Source organism: Scyliorhinus torazame, chromosome 5 (assembly GCF_047496885.1).
Source record: "Scyliorhinus torazame isolate Kashiwa2021f chromosome 5, sScyTor2.1, whole genome shotgun sequence".
NCBI classification, from domain to species: domain Eukaryota; kingdom Metazoa; phylum Chordata; class Chondrichthyes; order Carcharhiniformes; family Scyliorhinidae; genus Scyliorhinus; species Scyliorhinus torazame.
The window spans coordinates 207,231,813-207,245,416 of record NC_092711.1 but is presented as its reverse complement, the minus strand read 5'-3'; the positions used below and the strand labels follow the sequence as shown (position 1 = coordinate 207,245,416).

Sequence of the window (13,604 nt, the reverse complement as noted above, 5' to 3'; positions counted from 1 at the left end):
GCAAGGTGTCAGAGATATACCGAGAGATGAGGGAAGAGGGGGAGGAGTCAGTGGGCAAACTAAAAAGAAAGTGGGAAGAAGAACTAGGGGAGGAGATAGAGGAGGGTATGTGGGCTGATGCCCTAAGCAGGGTAAATTCCTCTTCCTCATGCGCCAGGCTTAGCCTGATTCAATTTAAGGTGCTACATAGAGCACACATAACGGGAGCAAGATTGAGCAGGTTCTTTGGAGTGGAGGACAGATGTGGGAGGTGTGGCGGGAGCCCGGCAAACCACGCACATATGTTTTGGGCGTGCCCAGCACTGGAAGGGTATTGGAAGGGAGTGACGGGAGTGATTTCGAAGGTGGTGAAGGCCCGGTCAAACCAGGCTGGGGGCTAGCTCTATTTGGAGTTGCGGTTGAGCCGGGAGTGCAGGAGGCGAAAGAGGCCGACGTTGTGGCCTTTGCGTCCCTAGTAGCCCGGCGTAGGATCCTACTCATGTGGAAGGAGGCGAAACCCCCCACGGACTGGAGGCCTGGGTAAACGATATGGCGGGGTTCATTAAACTGGAGCAGATAAAGTTTGCCCTGAGAGGATCGGCTCAAGGGTTCACCAGGCAGTGGCAGACATTTCTCGACTACCTAGGGGAACGTTAGAGGGAAGACAGATGACCAGCAGCAGCAACCCAGGGGGGAGGGGGGGGAGGGGGAGGGGGGGGGTTTAGTTTAGTTTATGTCAAAAGATAATGGGGTTTTGTTATTTGTGTATTGTTAAAAATTTCTTTATTGTTACGTTTGCTTTGTAAGAGGGGAAAAATTGTTGTCTGGAAAAACTTTCAATAAAATATATTTTAAAAAAAACAACCCTATCAACCTGGGTGGCAACTTTGAGGGATCTATGTACGTGGACCCCAAGATCCCTCTGTTCCTCCACACTTCCAAGAATCCTGCCTTTAACCCTGTATTCAGCATTCAAATTCGGCCTTCCAAAATGAATCACTTCACATTTATCAAGGTTGAACTCCATCTGCCACTTCTCAGCCCAGCTCTTCATCCTGTCAATATCCTGTTGTAACCTGCAACAACCCTCAACACTATCTACAACTCCCCCAACCTTTGTGTCATCAACTTACTAACCCACCCTTCCACTTCCTCATCCAAGTCATTTATACAAACCACAAACAGCAGAGGTCCCAGAACAGATTGTATGTAACGAGAAGAGATGGAGGAGAGGTTGGGAAGCTTGCATGCCTGTGTGTGTGCCGAGCACTCCCCAGACTGAGATGAGCGGAAATATTTTCTCAAAGGGTTGTGAATCTTTGGAATTCTCTACCCCAGAGGGCTGTGGAAGGACAGTCATTGAGTATGTTTAAAGTAGAGATTAATAGGTTTCTAACTGTCCATGACGTAAAGTGATATGGGGTAGTGTGGGAAAAAGGAATTGAGCTGGGTGGTCAGCCATGATCATATTGAATGGCGGAGCAGGCACATTGGCTGAATGGTCGACTCCTAATCTTATCTTCCTATGTAAGGGCTGAGGATGGAGTTTGTAAAGCATGACAGATGAGATGCTTGCGATGCTGAAATGCTAATGAGGTGATCAGTGCTGATGTGTCCCACGTTAATATTGTCTGAGATTCTTGAACAGTGTGCACCTTTGAGTACATGATACTAGCGAGAGTGTAAGATTGGAGTGAGGGGAAGGTTCTCTTACTCTGGCAGAATGGATGAGATCATTCTTCCTCTACCTGCGTTTCGAGAGCAGTTTCCCGATGCACTCACCATCCTTCCAATGACCTCCCAGGCCAGCGGGTGAGGCTGGTGGGTTCCCTGAAGGACTCCCTGGCATAGCGAGTGCCCCCATGTTGTCGCACACCATGTGGGAGAGCCTACAGGGACTCAGTGTAAAAGCCTAGGATCAGCTTTCTTCACTGCAGCAGCAGCCATTTCCATACATCCGCTTTCGACAGCTCGCTGAAGAGAGTGAAATTGGCATTTCAATAAGGCACCCGGACTTTTGAGCCCACTAGGTGATGGAGTGGCAGACATATCATTTTCCAACCGGCCACGTGAATCGGAGAGAAACCAACCTTGTTTCAGTATTGAGCAAATAAGCATGAAATCAGGCATCATTTCGTGTCACATGCCACAGAACATGCCCGCCACTGCACTTAGTTTCAAAAATGGAAAAATCCACACACAGTTTCTGTAGTAAATCATTCCAATACAAGATCACAGGGAATCATCGGCATTGAGAAGAATGAGAGGCAATCTTATTGAGCATAAAAGATTCTGAGGGGACTTCACATGGTGGATTCTGAGAGGGCCTTGCATGGGAGTCTGGAACTAGTGGGAACAATTTAAAAATAAGGGGACATGCATTTACGTTGGAGATGTGGAAGATGCTGTTTCTGTCAGAGAGTCTTTCGACTTTGGAATTCTCTTCCCCAAGAGGCTGGGTTGTTGAATCTATTCAATGATTAATAGATTAATGATTTATATTTCATTCACTTCCGGGATATGGGAGTCACTGGTTAGGCCATCATTTATTGGCCATCCCTAGTTGCACTTCAGAAGGTGGTGATGAGTTGGTTTCTTGAACCGCTGCAGGCCTTGAGGTGCAGGTACACCCACTGTGTTATTATGGAGGGAGCGCCAGGATTTTGCCCAAGCCACAGTGAAGGAGCGGCGATATATTTCAAAATCAGGGTGGTGAGTGACTGGGAGGAGAACCTCCAGGCGGTGGAGTTCCAATGTATCTGCTGCTCTTGTCCTTCTAGTTGGTAGTGGTCGGAAAGTTTGGAAGGTGTTGTCTAAGGAACCTTGCTGAGTTACTGCAGTGCATCTTGTAGACAGTGCACATGACTTCGAATGTTCATCGGTGGTGGAGAGTTTGAATGCTTGTGGAGGGGGAAGCAATCAAGCAGGCTGCTTTGTCTTGGATGCTGTCGAGCTTCTTTTTATTTTTATTCTTTTGAAAATATATTTATTCAAATTTTTCAACAAACACCCCCCCGCCAACAAGAAAAAGAAACAAAAACACAACAAGCAGAAATCATACATTGGATTTCCCCCAAATACAATAATCCCCCATATAATAGTAGAAAACACAAATAGGGAAACCCCCCACCTTAACCCAAACGCCACCCCAAAAGAAATCCCCTCTCCCTCTCCACCCCCCCCCCCAAATAATGCTCATCCCCAGCTCGGCTTGACACGGGCGTTCACCACCTTGGACATAGTCCTCGCAAAACCCCTCCAAAACCCATCCAGCACAAGGCACGAGCAGAACATATGGACGTGATTTGCTGGGCTCCCCGAGCATCTCCCACATCTGTCCTCCACCCCAAAGAACCTACTCAACCTCGCCCCTGTTATATGCGCTCTGTGAGTAACTTTAAACTGTATTAGGCTGAGCCTGGCGCAAGAGGAGGAAGAATTAACCCTACTCAGGGCATCAGCCCACAGACCCTCATCTATCTCCTCCCCAAGCTCCTCCTCCCACTTGCCGTTTAACTCCTCCACCAAGGCCTCCTCCTCTTCCTGCAGCACCTGGTAAATCGCCGAAACCCTGCCTTCTCCAACCCATACACCCGAAATCACCCTGTCCTGAATCCTACGTGTCGGAAGCAGCAGGAATTCCCTCACCTGCCGCCTCACAAATGCCCTCACTTGCATGTACCTGAAAGTGTTTCCGGGGGTAGCCCAAACTTCTCCTCCAGCGTCCCTAGGCTCACAAATGTCCCATCGATGAACAGGTCCCCCATTCCTCTAATCCCTGCCCGATGCCAGCTCCGAAACCCCTCATCCAACCTTCCCGGCACGAACCGATGATTTTCCTGAATCGGGGACCAAACCGAGGCTCCCACTTCGCCCCTGTGTCGCCTCCACTGCCCCCAGATCTTCAGCGTCGCCGCCACCACCAGACCCGTGGTGTACCTAGTCGGTGAGAGCGGCAGCAGTGCCGTCACCAGCACCCTCAGGCTCGTGCCCACACAGGACGCCATTTTAGCCTCTACCACGCCGCCCCCTCTCCCTCCATTACCCACTTACGGACCATCGCCACATTGGCTGCCCAATAATAGCCACATAGATTTGGCAGCGCCAGCCCCCCCACTGTCCCTCTATGCTCCAGAAACACCCTCTTCACCCTCGGGGTCTTATTCGCCCACACAAATCCCATGATGCTCCTGCTTACCCGTTTGAAAAAGGCCTTGGGGATCAAAATGGGAAGGCACTGGAACACAAAGAGAAAACTCGGAAGGACCGTCATTTTGATCGACTGCACCCTACCCGCTAGTGAGAGTGGCAGCATATCCCATCTTTTAAAATCCTCCTCCATCTGCTCCACCAACCGCGTCAAATTGAGCTTGTGCAGGGCCCCTCAACTTCTAGCTACTTGGATCCCCAGGTACCAAAAGCTCCTTTCCTCCCTCTTCAGCGGTAGCTCGTCTATCCCCCTTCCCTGGTCCCCTGAATGCACCACAAAGAGCTCACTCTTCCCTACATTGAGTTTATACCCCAAAAAGTCCCCAAACTCCCGAAGGATCCGCATGACCTCCGCCATCCCCTCCACTGGATCAGCAACATACAACACAAGTCATCGGCATACAACGACACCCGGTGTTCCTCTCCCCGCTGAACCAATCCCCTCCATTTCCTGGACTTCCTCAGTGCCATGGCCAGTGGCTCAATTGCCAGTGCAAACAACAATGAAATGAAATGAAATAAAATGAAAATCGCTTATTGTCACAAGTCGGCTTCAAATGAAGTTACTGTGAAAAGCCCCTAGTCGCCACATTCCGGCGCCTGTTCGAGGAGGCTGGTACGGGAAACGAACCGCGCTGCTGGCCTGCCTTGGTCTGCTTTAAAGCCAGCGATTTAGCCCAGTTTGCTAAACCATCCCCGAAGGGGGATAAGGGACACCCCTGCCTCGTCCCCGGTACAGCCAAAAGTACTCCGACCTCCGCCGGTTCGTAGCCACACTCGCCACAGGGGCTCTATATAGCAGCCTGACCCAACTGATGAACCGCTCCCCGAACCCAAACCTCCGCAACACTTCCCAAGATACTCCCACTCCACCCCATCAAAGGTCTTCTCCGCGTCCATAGCTGCCGCTACCTCCACTTCCCCCTCCACCGAGGGCATCATAATCACATTGAGGTGCTTCCGCACATTAGTATTGAGCTGCCTACCCTTCACAAATCCCGTCTGGTCCTCATGAATCACCCCCGGGACACAGTCCTCAATTCTCGTAGCCAGCACCTTCGCCAGCAACTCAGCGTCAACATTGAGGAGCGAGATCAGTCTATACGACCCACATTGCAATGGATCCTTGTCCCGCTTCAAAATCAAAGAAATCAGCGCCCTGGACATTGTCGGGGGCAAGGTCCCCTCCTCCCTCGCCTTATTAAAAGTCCTCACTAGCAAAGGGCCCAGCAAGTCCACGTACTTCCTGTAAAATTCAACCGGGAACCCATCCGGCCCCGGGGCTTTCCCCGCCTGGATGCTCCCCAATCCTTTAACCAGCTCCTCCAGCCCAATCGACGCCCCCAAACCAGCCACCTGCTCCTCCTCCACCCTCGGGAACCTCAGCTGATCTACGAATCGTCACATCCCCTCCTCCCCCACTGGGGGCTCAGACCTGTACAGATCCCCATAGATGTCCCTAAATACCTTGTTTATTCTCACTGCACTCCGCACCATATTCCCCCCTCTATCCCTAACTCCACCAATCTCCCTCGCTGCCTCCCTCTTACGAAGCTGATGTGCCAGCATCCGACTCGCCTTCTCCCCATACTCATGCGCCGCTCCTTGCACTTTCCTCCACTGTGCCTCTGCTTTCCCCGTGGTCATCATGTCGAATTCCGTCTGGAGGTTTCGTCGCTCCCTAAGTAGCCCCTCCTCGGGGGACTCTGCAGAACTCCTGTCCACCCTTAAAATCTCCCCCACCAACCTCTCCCTCTCCCTCTCCCTCCTCTCTCCCTTCTCCCTGTGGGCCCTGATGGAGATTAGCTCTCCCCCTACCACCGCCTTCAACGCCTCCCAGACTACCCCCACCTGCACCTCCCATGTCGTTGGCCTCCAAGTATCTTTCAATACACCCCCGCACCCGCCCGCACACACCCTCATCTGCCAACAATCCCACATCGAGGCGCCACAGTGGGCGCTGGTCCCTCTCCTCCCCCAACTCCAGCTCCACCCAATGCGGGGCATGGTCCGAGATGGCTATGGCCGAATATTCTGTTCCCTCCACGTTCGGGATTAGCGCCCTACTCAAAATGAAAAAAATCTATCCGGGAGAAGGCTCCATGGACGTGGGAAAAAAAAGGAAAATTCCCTGGCCAGCGGCCTGGCAAACCTCCATGGATCCACTACCCCCATCTGGTCCATAAACGCCCTGAGCACCTTGGCCGCAGCCGGCCTCTTACCCATCCAGTGCTGGGTCCAGCACCGTGTTGACGTCCCCCCCATTATCAAGCTTCCTACCTCAGATCCGGAATCCGACCCAACATACGTTTCATAAATCCGGCATCGTCCCAATTCGAGGCATATACATTCACCAGTACCACCCGCACCCCCTGCAACCTACCACTCACCATCACATATCGACCTCCATTATCCGCTACAATATTCAGTGCCTCGAACGACACCCATTTCCCCACCAGTATTGCAACCCCTCTGTTCTTCACATCCAGACCTGAATGAAAGACCTGCCCTACCCATCCCTTTCTCAGCCTAACCTGATCTGCCACCTTCAGATGCGTCTCCTGGAGCATAACCACGTCTGCCTTCAGTCCCTTTAAGTTCACGAACACCCGGGCTCTCTTGACCCGCCCGTTCAGGCCCCTCACATTCCAAGTTATCAGCCGGATCAGGGGGTTAATTGCCCCCCCCCCCAAACCCCCTGCCGACTAGCCATCTCCTTTTCTAGGCCAGCCACATGCCCGCGCCTCCCGCACCCTCCAGTCCCCAAGGCGGCGGACTCCCGCCCCGACCACCTCTCCTACTTCCAGCTCCCCTTTTGCCAATGCAGCAGCAACCCAATTCCCCCCCTTCCCTCCCCCCCACCCCACCCCCCCCCACCCCCGCTAGATCCTCATCTAGCCATTTTGCTCCCCCCATGACACTCCCGTAAGTCGGCTGACTCTTGCTGACCCCGGCCTCTCCCGCCATTCCATCGACCCCCCAGTGTGAGAATCCCCCCACCCCTTGGCAATCAGTGTGCGCTCCTCTCCAGCAGCGCCCTTCCCGCCCGGCCCCGCCACCATCCTTCCCTAGCGCGGGAAAAAGCCCGCGCTTTCCGTCTGAGCCGGCCCCACCCCCTCTGGCGCAGCCCCTTTTTGCGGCCTTACCCCAACTCCCCATCCCCGGGCCTCCACCCCCCCTCTTCCTCCGCGGGGCCCTGCCCCTCCAGCACCGACGCCCACACTCTCCCACAGCCCCCACATCAAATTCATTCACCCATCCCCACCCAGCACCAAAACAAAAAGAACATTCCCCAAACGCAGTAAACACAGTAAACACCCCCCCACGACAAACCCTCAGTTTGAGTCCAACTTTTCAGACTGGATAAAGTTCCATGCCTCATCAGGCGTTTCAAAATAGTGGTGCCGATCTTGGAACGTGACCCACAATCGCGCTGGCTGCAACATCCCGAACTTCATCCCCTTCCGATGGAGCACCGCCTTAGCCCGATTGAAACCAGCTCTCTTCTTAGCCACCTCCGCACTCCAGTCCTGGTAAATTCAGATCTCCGTGTTCTCCCACCTGCTGCTCCGTTCTTTTTTGGCCCATCTCAGGACGCAATCTATGTCTATAAAGCGGTGGAACCTCACCACTACAGCCCTTGGCGGCTCGTTGGCTTTGGGTCTCCTTGCCAGGACCCGATCAGCCCCATCCAGCTCCAGGGGCCTCGGGAAAGCTCCCGCGCCCATCAGTGAATTGAGCATCATGCTCATATATGCCCCGGCATCGGGCCCCTCCACTCCTTCAGGGAGACCCAGAATCCGAAAATTCTTCCTCCTCGACCTATTCTCCAGGTCCTCAAATTTTTCCTGCCACCTCTTGTGCAGCGCCTCGTGTGCCTCCACCTTCACCGCCACGCCCAAGATCTCGTCCTCGTTCTCCAAGGCTTTTTGCCGCACCTCCCGGATCGCCACCCCTTGGGCCTTCTGGGTCTCCACAAGCTTCTCAATCGACGCCTTCATTGGTGCCAGCATTTCTGTCTTCAGCTCCGCAAAGCAGCGTTTGAGGAACTCCTGCTGCTCCTGCGACCACTGCGCCCACGCTGCTTGGTCTCCACCCGTCGCCATCTTTCTTCTCCTCCCTCGCACTTTCCGCTGCACCATAATCACTTTCTTAACCGCTCCACTCCTGGTCCAATCCATACAGTGCCGGGGGAACCATGCTGTCACCTTCCCACACTGGGAGCCATCGAACAATTGCAGTTGGGGCGCCTCTAAAGAGCCCAAACGTCCGTTCCTGGCGGGAGCTGCCGAACATGCGACCTATCTCGGCATAGCCACAACCGGAAGTCCCACTGTCGAGCTTCTTGAGTGTTATTGGAGTGTATGAACTCCTTGATGCCATACCCAGTCAAATGCTGCCTTGATGTCAAGGACCATAAGACCATAAGACATAGGAGCGGAAGTAAGGCCATTCGGCCCATCGAGTCCACTCCACCATTCAATCATGGCTGATTTCAACTCCATTTACCCGCTCTCTCTCCATAGCCCTTAATTCCTCGAGAAATCAAGAATTTATCAACTTCTGTCTTAAAGACACTCAACGTCCCGGCCTCCACTGCCCTCTGTGGCAATGAATTCCACAGACCCACCACTCTCTGGCTGAAGAAATTTCTCCTCATCTCTGTTCTAAAGTAACTCCCTTTTATTCTAAGGCTGTGCCCCCGGGTCCTAGTCTCCCCTGCTAATGGAAACAACTTCCCTACGTCCACCCTATCTAAGCCATTTATTATCTTGTAAGTTTCTATTAGATCTCCCCTCAATCTCCTAAACTCCAATGAATATAATCCCAGGATCCTCAGACGCTCATCGTATGTTAGTCCTGGGATCATCCGTGTGAATCTCCGCTGGACCCGCTCCAGTGTCAGTATGTCCTTCCTGAGGTGTGGGGCCCAAAATTGCTCACAGTATTCTAAATGGGGCCTAACTAATGTTTTATAAAGCTTCAGAAGTCCATCCCTGCTTTTATATTCCAAGCCTCTTGAGATAAATGACAACATTGCATTTGCTTTCTTAATTACGGACTCAACCTGCAAGTTTACCTTTAGAGAATCCTGGACTAGGACTCCCAAGCCCCTTTGCACTTCAGCATTATGAATTTTGTCACCGTTTAGTAAATAGTCCATGCCTCTATTCTTTTTTCCAAAGTGCAAGACCTCGCACTTGCCCACTTTGAATTTTATCAGCCATTTCTTGAACCATTCTCCTGAACTGTCTAAATCTTTCTGCAGCCTCGCCACCTCCTCCATACTACCTGCCCCTCCACCTATCTTTGTGTCATCGGCAAACTTAGCCAGAATGCCCCCAGTCCCGTCATCTAGATCGTTAATATATAAAGAGAACAGCTGTGGCCCCAACGCTAAACCCTGCGGGACATCACTCGTCACCGGTTGCCATTCCGAAAAAGAACCTTTTATCCCAACTCTCTGCCTTCTGCCTAACAGCCAATCATCAATCCATGTTAGTACCTTGCCTCGAATACCATGGGCCCTTATTTTACTCAGCAGTCTCCTGTGAGGACCTTATCAAAGGCCTTTTGGAAGTCAAGATAGATAACATCCATTGGCTCTCCTTGGTCTAACCTATTTGTTATCTCTTCAAAGAACTCTAACAGGTTTGTCAGGCACGACCTCCCCTTACTAAATCCATGCTGACTTGTCCTAATCTGACCCTGCACTTCCAAGAATTTAGAAATCTCATCCTTAACAATGGATTCTAGAATCTTGCCAACAACCGAGGTTAGGCTAATTGGCCTATAATTTTCCATCTTTATCCTTGTTCCCTTCTTGAACAGGGGGGTTACAACAGCGATTTTCCAATCCTCTGGGATTTTCCCTGACTCCAGTAACTTTTGAAAGATCATAACTAACGCCGCCACTATTTCTTCAGCTATCTCCTTTAGAACTCTAGGATGTAGCCCATCTGGGCCCGGAGATTTATCAATTTTTAGACCTCTTAGTTTCTATAGCACTTTCTCCTTTGTGATGGCTACCATATTCAACTCTGCCCCCTGACTCTCCTGAATTGTTGGGATATTACTCATGTCTTCTACTGTGAAGACTGACGCAAAATACTTATTTAGTTCCTCAGCTATTTCCTTGTCTCCCATCACTAGATTACCAGCGTCATTTTGGAGCGGCCCAATGTCTACCTTTGCCTCCCGTTTGTTTTTAATGTGTTTAAAGAAACTTTTACAATCATTCCTAATGTTACTGGCTAGCTTACCTTCATAATTGATCCTCTCTTTCCTTATTTCTCTCTTTGTTGTCCTCTGTTTGTTTTTGTAACCTTCCCAATCTTCTGACTTCCCACTACTCTTTGCCACATTATAGGCTTTCTCTTTTCCTTTGATGCATTCCCTAACTTCCTTTGTCAGCCATGGCTGCTTAATCCCCCCTCTGATAACCTTTCTTTTCTTTGGGGTGAACCTCTGTACTGTGTCCTCAATTACTCCCAGAAACACCTGTCATTGCTGTTCTACTGTCTTTCCCACTAGGGGATTTTCTTGTCAGTTCCTCCCTCATGCCCCTGTAGTTACCTTTATTTAACTGCAACACCTTTACATCTGATTCTACCTTCTTCCTTTCAAATTGGAGATTGAATTCTACCATATTATGATCACTGCCTCCTAAGTGTTCCCTTACTTTAAGATCTTTAATCAAGTCTGGCTCATTACATAACACTAAGTCCAGAATGGCCTGTTCCCTCGTGGGCTCCATCACAAGCTGTTCCAAAAAGCCCTCCTGTAAACATTCAATGAATTCCCTTTCCTTGGGTCCACTGGCAGCATTATCTACCCAGTCCACCTACATATTGAAGTCCCCCATGATCACTTGCCTTTCTGACATGCACTTTCTATTTTGTGGTGCATTTTGTGCCCCTGGTCCTGAATGCTGTTCGGAGGCCTGTACATAACTCCCATTATGGTTTTTTTGCCTTTGTGGTTCCTCAACTCAACAGTCACTCTCACCTCACCTATGGCCTTCAGCTCTTTTGTCTATGTGTGAACCAAGGCTGTAATGATGTCAGGCGCTAAGTGGTCCTAACGGAACCCAAACTGAGCATCCGTGAGCAGGTTATTGCTGAGTAAGTACCACTTGATAGCACTGTCAATGACTCCTTCCATCACTTTGCAGATGTTGGAGAGTAGACTGATAGGGTGGTAACTGGCTGGGTTGGATTTGCCCTGTTTCTTCTGTACAGGACACACCTGAGCAATTTTCCACATTGCAGGGCAGATGCCAGTGTTGTAGCTGTTCTGGAACAGCGTGGCTAGGGTGCGGCACGTTCTGGAGCACAGGTCTTCAGCACTATTGCCAGAATATTATCAGGGGCCATAGTCTTTGCAGTGTCCAGTACCTTCAGCCATTTCTTGATATCACGTGCAGTGAATCATATTGCCTGAAGACTGACATCTGTGATGGATCAACCACTCGGCTCTCCTGGCTAAAGATTGTTGCGAATGCCTCAGCCTTGTCTTTTGCACATACGTGCTGAACTCCTCCATCATTGAGGTTGGGGATATTTGTGGAACCTCCTCCTCCAGTGAGTTGTTTAATTGTCCATTCTCAGCTGGATGTGGCAGGACTGCAGAACTTAGATCTGATGCGTTAGTTGTGGAATCGCTTAGCTCTGTCTGCTACTTGCTGTTTATGCTGTTTGGCACACAGGTAGTCCTGTGTTGTAGCTTCACCGGGCTGACAGAAACAGAAGTCGTGGGGACGGATCATAAAAGCAATTTAAGAACATTTGAAACGTATTTAAATGGAGGAGTGTGAGAGGGGTGGTGGAATATTGGGCTGGATTCTCCGATTCTGCGGCTATGTCCGCAGGGCATGTGTGGTCTTACGATAAAAAGGTCGGCACCGCCCCCGCTCCAATGCTCCGTTCGGTGGGGGGCTAGCAGCCGCGCCACGTAAAGCCCCCGGCTTTAGCTGCCGATATGGACACAGAACTGCCGGGTCAGCCACATGCGCACGGTGGCAGCCTGCGACGGCCGCGCCATACAACATGCTGAAAGCTGCCCCCTTGTAACCCCCCCTCACCACGCATGCCCACCATTCCCAGACCCCTAGCCCCGCGGAAGCCCCACTGCCAGCAGAATGGCTTCCCCCCGCCCCCCCCCCCCCCAACCCCCCCCCCCCACCCCCCCCCCCCCCCCCCCCCCCCCCCCACCCCCACAGTCCGCAGCTGCCACGCAAGGTCCTGAAAAGTAAGAGGATACGCGAGCGATGCCGTCGGGGACTCGGCCCATTGGGGGCGGAGCTTCGGGTGAGGGCCTCAGGTGACATCCTGAGGCCGTCCCAACAGCGTGTGGCATACTCCTCGAGTATCCGGCGTAAAAATAGATTCTCCGGCTGATCGCCGAACACGATTTTGGCATCCATGCCAAATCTTGTTCCCATTTAATTTGTCATGTTAGTTTTGAAAAACAACAGTACCCTTGTTACACAACCTTAGCAAAATCTGCTAAATACCTGCTGCCTTTGTAACCTCTGCCTTGTGAATATCAGTATTTTTCAGCACAGTTATGTAACCAGAAATCTGATTGGTAGTTGAAAATGGCCAACTGCCATATGTTAACAAAGATAAATCTGTGGATTCTGTGAATAGAGCCCTGTGACTTATAATCCAATGAACCTTAACACCCTATGAAGTGGGTGCTGATCAGAACATTCTTCGTTCAGAAACTGAGATACGGCATTCCTCATGCTATTTTATTGATAACCTCTACAGTACTCTTAAGACAAGAGCAAAGGTTAATATAGTCATAAAGGCTAAATGAGGAGGTTAACTACTTTCCTTGTTGAAACATATTTTTGGCATATACATTCATTTGCTAAAGTATCCCTCACTATTAAAGGTAAGCTTGCAAAATGATTTAGCATTCCCAGTTATTCTGCCCCTTATGCAGCCACACTATTGGCAGCTCTTAGGCAGACATGTTGGGCGGGATTCTCCCCGAACCCAGCGAGGCAGGCGGTCCTGGCGTCGAGGAGTGATGTGAACCAAAGCGGCGGCGGGCTGTCCGGAAGGTGCAGTATCCTCCACACCTTCCGGGGCTAGGCCGTTGCCAGCGGGGTTGGCGCCGCGCTAGCCGGCGTCAAAGGGCTTGGCGCGTGGCAACCGTCGGCGAAGGGCCTCCGCCGGCCGGCGCAAATTGGCGCATGCGCGGGAGCGCCAGCGTGTGCTGGCGTCATCCCAGCTCATGCGCTGGGGGGTTCGTCTCCGCACGCCGTGGCGGAGGTCTACAGCAGCCGGTGCGGAGGGAAAGAGTGCCCCCACGGCACAGGCCCGCCCGCGGATCTGCTCATGCGGCAGAATACGTTGGCCGATCTGTGCATGCGCTGAACCCCGCTGGCGGTTCTGCGCATGCGC

General features: G+C 51.6%; 1 long non-coding RNA gene across 1 annotated transcript in view; it reads left to right on the top strand.

Annotated features, from left to right (window-relative positions):
• Window positions 1–13,604, top strand: part of LOC140422737 (uncharacterized) — a 246,527-nt gene that overhangs the window by 214,461 nt on the left and 18,462 nt on the right. The window lies entirely within an intron of this gene.